Here is a 6,217-nt window from a genome sequence, read left to right as displayed (position 1 = left end):
CGCCTGTATGAGTCCTCATGTGTATTTTTAAATTACCCATGAGTTTAAAACCTTTACCACATACTGTACAAGTATAGGGCCGTTCCCCTGTATGAGTCATCATGTGTTTTTTTACATCATTCTTTTGAACAAAGCCATTACCACATACTGTACAAGAAAATGGCCTTTCGCCTGTATGAATCATCATGTGTGTTTTTAAATTACTTGTTCCAATAAAGCCATGACCACAAACTGTACAAGAAAAGGGCTTTTCCCCTGTGTGAATCATTGCATGTCTCTTCAGACATGTCTTAGTATTAAACATTTTGCCACACTCTGTACAACTAAAACTTTTCTTTCCTGTGTGACCCTTCTTGGAGTGAGTTTGTTCCGATGATTGCAGGTCCTGGGACAGCTTGCCCTGTCCTCCCACATTTTGTATCTTGTGTGATTTCAGTGTCATTAAAGCTGACTGATCTCCCCTATTCTCCTCCCACTCATCACTGTCTTCAGTGTCTGATTGAGAACAGTGTGAAGAACAGAGGAGCTGGTCATCACTGGTTGGTTGTGATGTTCCACAGTCCTCTACATCAGCTTGTGTTTTCATGTGTTCAGTCGAGGTGCTGGCTACAGGCTCTCTGCTTTCATCATCACCCTCACTTTTCACTGCTAGTAATGTCAACATTGACCCACCAGCCTCTTCTGGTCTATGAAGCAGCTCCTCCTGTTCCTCTTTAATCTGTGGAGGTTGTGGTTCCTCCTGGACCAGACTGGAGCTCCACTCCTCTTCAGGTGAAACCTGCTCTTTACACACAGGAATGTGCAAGAAGTCTAGGGGGAAAAACAATGAGACTCTATAAAATGTTTTAATCTACTGCAGTGGAGTGCAGTACCTCAGTGCAGAGTAGTAGCTGGATAAAGTATCAACAGATTGCTCTTTAATCAAATTTTCTAAAAAATTGAATTTAATGGTGGGCTGATATCATAGAAGATGCAAAACGAGCTGAATGAGAGGTGGCCCCTATGAATCAAGTAATACATTAATAACTTGTAAATGTTGAATCATGGAATCTTCTGCAGCAGTCAATTACTGCAAGTAGAAATAACTGCAAAGCTTTAGTGAACCCATAACTAATAATTGTCCGATTAATGGTACATTTAGATACATTCAGGGGTTCATGCATCAATGTAGTCACATTGTGAATGCTAAAATCGATGAACTAGGTACAGATTCATATCGATAACAGATTGTTTTTTGCAGAAAGTGCTTTAAACTTACTGAGATCCAGTTGGTCTCCAGGTTCCTGTTTAAGGTGGTCTTCAGGTTCCTGTTTAACAGAAACAGTCCTGGCTGGAGAACTGATTTTCACCTGCAGTCTGGACTCCACACTCTGATCTGGAATGAAGGAATACAATGAGGACTAAAAAAGGCTATGGCTCACCTCACTGCTATTCACTTTTCAAGCATGGGGTGGCTCAAAGTACATGACTGAGTACAGAATCCTTCAATGGCCCTGGAGTACAAAATAAACTACACCACTAAGATACCCGTGTACCTGACAAAATACCTCTACATGTCATGGATGTTCATGATTTCATCATGTTCAATCCACATTCGGCTCAAACAGGATCAAATCCGTTCTTGTGCTATACCACTAAAATGTGGAACGCCCTACTGCAGGCCTTAAAGGAGTGTCAATCCCTAACTTTCTTTGAAACTGCCCTGAAAAACCACTTACAAGGAGTTACTATTCGAAACTGGCAACCTGACCCTTCTATTGTAAATATAATTTATTTTGCATTGTATTTTTACAGCAGTTTTTCTGATGATATCCTCTGCAGAGTAGTGTTCTGTCTTCCATTCAATGTTATATGATGTGTGCTTTCCTGGGCAAATCCTTTTAGTAGACCTTGTGCAAATTTGCCTATGCAAACTCAATGAATAGCCTACTTCAATCAAGTACAAATAATGCAACATAACAACACCTAACCGTGCAAACACTGTGTCATACCTGCAGCGTGTAGTTTAATGTTGTGTGTGTAACAGACATACCTGCAGTGTGTAGATCGATGTCCATATCAAAGTCAATGTCCAGCAGTTTGTTTTGTTTCTCCAGCAGAGTTTCTAGTGTCTCCATCTCTCTCTGGAAGAGGTTGCACATGACCTCTGCGGCCGCACTGAGGCGCTCCAACACAAACACTCTGACATCAAGCTTCACACAACAAACATCAGCACCACGCTGCTGTTTGTCCAAAACACACAATATCTCCTCTCCCACCGACGTCATGTGTTCATTTATCTTCAGCCGTACAGACTCCATTTGACACGTTTTCACCAGGTTTTCACCTCCTTTATGAGACGTTTTTCGAGATCACAACCATAGAGTTATCACAACACGCACTTACTTCCGGGTAAACGAGTTTCACACATGCGCATTGAAGGATCCAGGCACCGTCGTCTTCTTACTGCGTCTCGCCCCCTGGTGGAAAAGGTGTGTAAGTGAAGATAGAGCCTCCTGTCGCTGTGGAAAGACAGTGTGTTTGGGTTGTTTGTCCTGCAGAGTGTAACTGTGGTGTGTCCTGGAGTCTGAGCAGGAGGACAGTGTGGAGATGTGCAGTGATAACACCATGCTTTTATCTTGGAGTGGAGAAACATCTCCTCCCATTCTTCCAGTTCACTGCAGTCAGGGCTATTTCAATGTGAAAGGCTCACAACAAAAGACACAAAATACACAAAAGACAGTGTAGCCTATGGGCCATCACCAGAGACACAATTTACATGAATGCACATTTCTATTTAGCTTCATCAACATATTGGGAAAAGCACTAGCCTATTCAGACCCACTTGAAGCATATGGCAGCTTCCCAGCTTTGATAACTAACCTTTGTATGTGCTTGATGTTGCATATGGGTTGGATCTTGTTCCAGTAGGCCTACTTTCCATTCCAAGCTCACTACTATGTCCTTTAAGGAACTCAAACACTCACCTCCCACCACTAACCCTTTTAAGGAGAAAATACCCATATCCTTATGTATTATGTACTGCTCTATAAGCCAAAGTGCAGTAAGTAAACGTTTTTGGTCACACTGACTGATTTTTTGTATCCCAAAGGTCAAATTAGCGTTTGGGATTTTTGGAGAGAAACAATTACCTCAAGAACAGAATATACAATTAGTTTTGCTTTGTTGTATGTGCTGTGGCTTGGGGTGCCACTAGGGGAAAGCCTGGTGAGGCGAGGTTAGGGTGCCACTGCTCTGGGCAGGTTAGTCTGTTCCCTCTCCCCCTCTTTAAGCCTCAGCATCGAACACTGTAGAGGTAGGATTTATATTGTTGAACCACAGTCCATCATTCCAACCTGTTGGTGCATCATTGATTTACTCATTCTTAATAATGCTTTAACTCTTGTATTGAATAAAATAAATGTACATTTGTCCTTTGTCTTTTAATAAACTTTATTGAAAATGTGCAGTTTACAATCATTTTAAGCAGTTACATTCTTGCATACAAATACAGTAATAAGCATGTAATTACATTAGAATAAATAAGTACAGGAAATACATGTAAAGGCATTACTTTTCTCTTTTTTAAATCCCCACTTTTTTTTCCAACCTCAAGTCCTTTGTCCTCTGCCTCAAATAATTAAGACCGGGAACGCGTCTGTGTCATGTAACCACTTTAACCATTGTTTTGTGTACTTTGGATATTCAAAAATAGAAGATTATTCAAGCTCATGGGCTTGTCTGCTATTTTTGAAGACAAAAAATGCAAGTTTGTGCAAATCTTTGAAATATTATTTTAAAGCAAACATTTTTAACTCAAATATTTGCTTCTGGGAGGTCCCTGGAACAAAATATTTTGAGATGGGGGTCCGTGCCCAGCCAACATGTCCACCTGGGTACCATATGGGCCCAGTGTGGGTAACTGGGTACCAAGTGGGCATGGGCTAGAAGTGGGCAAACTTGGTGGGTCCCATACAGGTTTTTGTGTGGGCTAAGTGGGCATGGGCTTGAAGTGGGCAACATTGGTGGGTCCCATAAGGGTTTTGTGTGGGCTAAGTGGGCATGGGCTTGAAGTGGGCAACCATGGCTGGGTCCCATGAGGGTTACGTGTGGGCTAAGTGGGCATGGGCTATAAGTGGGCAACCATGGCTGGGTCCCATGAGGGTTATGTGTGGGCTAAGTGGGCATGGGTTAGAACTGGTCAACCATGCCTGGGTCCCTTATGGGTTATGTGTGGGCTAATTGGGCATGGGTTAAAACTGGTCAAACATGCCTGGGTCCCTTATGGGTTATGTGTGGGCTGAGTGGGCATGGGTTATAACTGGTCACGCGTGTCTGGGTCCCTTATGGGCTAAGTGGGCATGGGTTAGAACTTGTCTACTATGCCTGGGTCCCTTATGGGTTATGTATGGGCTAAGTGGGCATGGGTTAGAACTGGTCTACTATGCCTGGGTCCCTTATGGGTTAGGTGTGGGCTAAGTGGGCATGGTTTAGAACTGGTCAGCTATGCCTGGGTCCCTTATGGGTTATGTGTGGGCTTAGTGGACATGGGTTATAACTGGTCACGCGTGTCTGGGTACCTTATGGGCTAAGTGGGCATGGGTAAGAACTGGTCTACTATGCCTGGGTCCCTTATGGGTTATGTGTGGGCTGCGTGGGCATGGGTTAGAACTGGCCAACCATGCCTGAGTCCCTTATGGGTTATGTGTGGGCTGAGTGGGCATGGGTTATAACTGGTCACGCGTGTCTGGGTCCCTTATGGGCTAAGTGGGCATGGGTTAGAACTGGTCTACTATGCCTGGGTCCCTTATGGGTTATGTGTGGGCTAAGTGGGCATGGGTTAGAACTGGCCAACTATGCCTGGGTCCCTTATGGGTTATTTGTGGGCTTAGTGGGCATGGGTTATAACTGGTCACGCATGTATGGGTCCCTTATGGGCTAAGTGGGCATGGGTTAAAACTGGTCAACTATGTCTGGGTCCCTTATGGGTTATGTGTGGGCTAAGTGGGCATGGTTTAGAACTGGTCAACCATGCCTTGGTCCCTTATGGGTTATGTGTGGGCTGAGTGGGCATGGGTTAAAACTGGTCACGCGTGTCTGGGTCCCTTATGGGCTAAGTGGGCAAGGGTTAGAACTGGTCTACTATGCATGGGTCCCTTATGGGTTATGTGTGGGCTAAGTGGGCATGGTTCAGAACTGGTCAACCATGCCTCTGTCCCTTATGGGTTATGTGTGGGCTGAGTGGGCATGGGTTATAACTGGTCACGCGTGTCTGGGTCCCTTATGGGTTAAGTGGGCATGGTTTAGAACTGGTCTACTATGCCTGGGTCCCTTATGGGTTATGTGTGGGCTAAGTGGGCATGGTTTAGAACTGGTCAGCTATGCCTGGGTCCCTTATGGGTTATGTGTGGGCTAACTGGGCATGGTTTAGAACTGGTCAACTATGCCTGGGTCCCTTATGTGTTATGTGTGGGCTAAGTGGGCATGGTTTAGAACTGGTCAGCTATTCCTGGGTCCCTTATGGGTTATGTGTGGGCTAAGTGGGCATGGGTTATAACTGCTCACGCATGTCTGGGTCCCCTATGGGTTATGTGTGGGCTGAGTGGGCATGGGTTATAACTGGTCATGGGTGTCTAGGCCCCTTATGGGCTAAGTGGGCATGGGTTAGAACTGGTCAACTATGCCTGGGTCCCTTATGGGTTATGTGTGGGCTAAGTGGGCATGGGTTAGAACCAGACAACTATGCCTGGGTCCCTTATGGGTTATGTGTGGGCTGAGTGGGCATGGGTTAGAAGTGGTCATGTGTGTCTGGGTCCCTTATGGGCTAAGTGGGCATGGGTTAGAACTGGTTAACTATGCCTGGGTCCCTTATGGGTTATGTGTGGGCTGAGTGGGCATGGGTTATAACTGGTCACGCGTGTCTGGGTCCCTTATGGGCTAAGTGGGCATGGGTTAGAACTTGTCTACTATGCCTGGGTCCCTTATGGGTTAGGTGTGGGCTAAGTGGGCATGGTTTAGAACTGGTCAGCTATGCCTGGGTCCCTTATGGGTTATGTGTGGGCTTAGTGGACATGGGTTATAACTGGTCACGCGTGTCTGGGTACCTTATGGGCTAAGTGGGCATGGGTAAGAACTGGTCTACTATGCCTGGGTCCCTTATGGGTTATGTGTGGGCTGCGTGGGCATGGGTTAGAACTGGCCAACCATGCCTGGGTCCCTTATGGGTTATGTGTGGGCT

The sequence above is a fragment of the Nannobrachium achirus genome, assembly GCF_963921795.1.
Source record: "Nannobrachium achirus genome assembly, chromosome: 5".
NCBI classification, from domain to species: domain Eukaryota; kingdom Metazoa; phylum Chordata; class Actinopteri; order Myctophiformes; family Myctophidae; genus Nannobrachium; species Nannobrachium achirus.
This window is presented reverse-complemented; position numbering follows the sequence as displayed.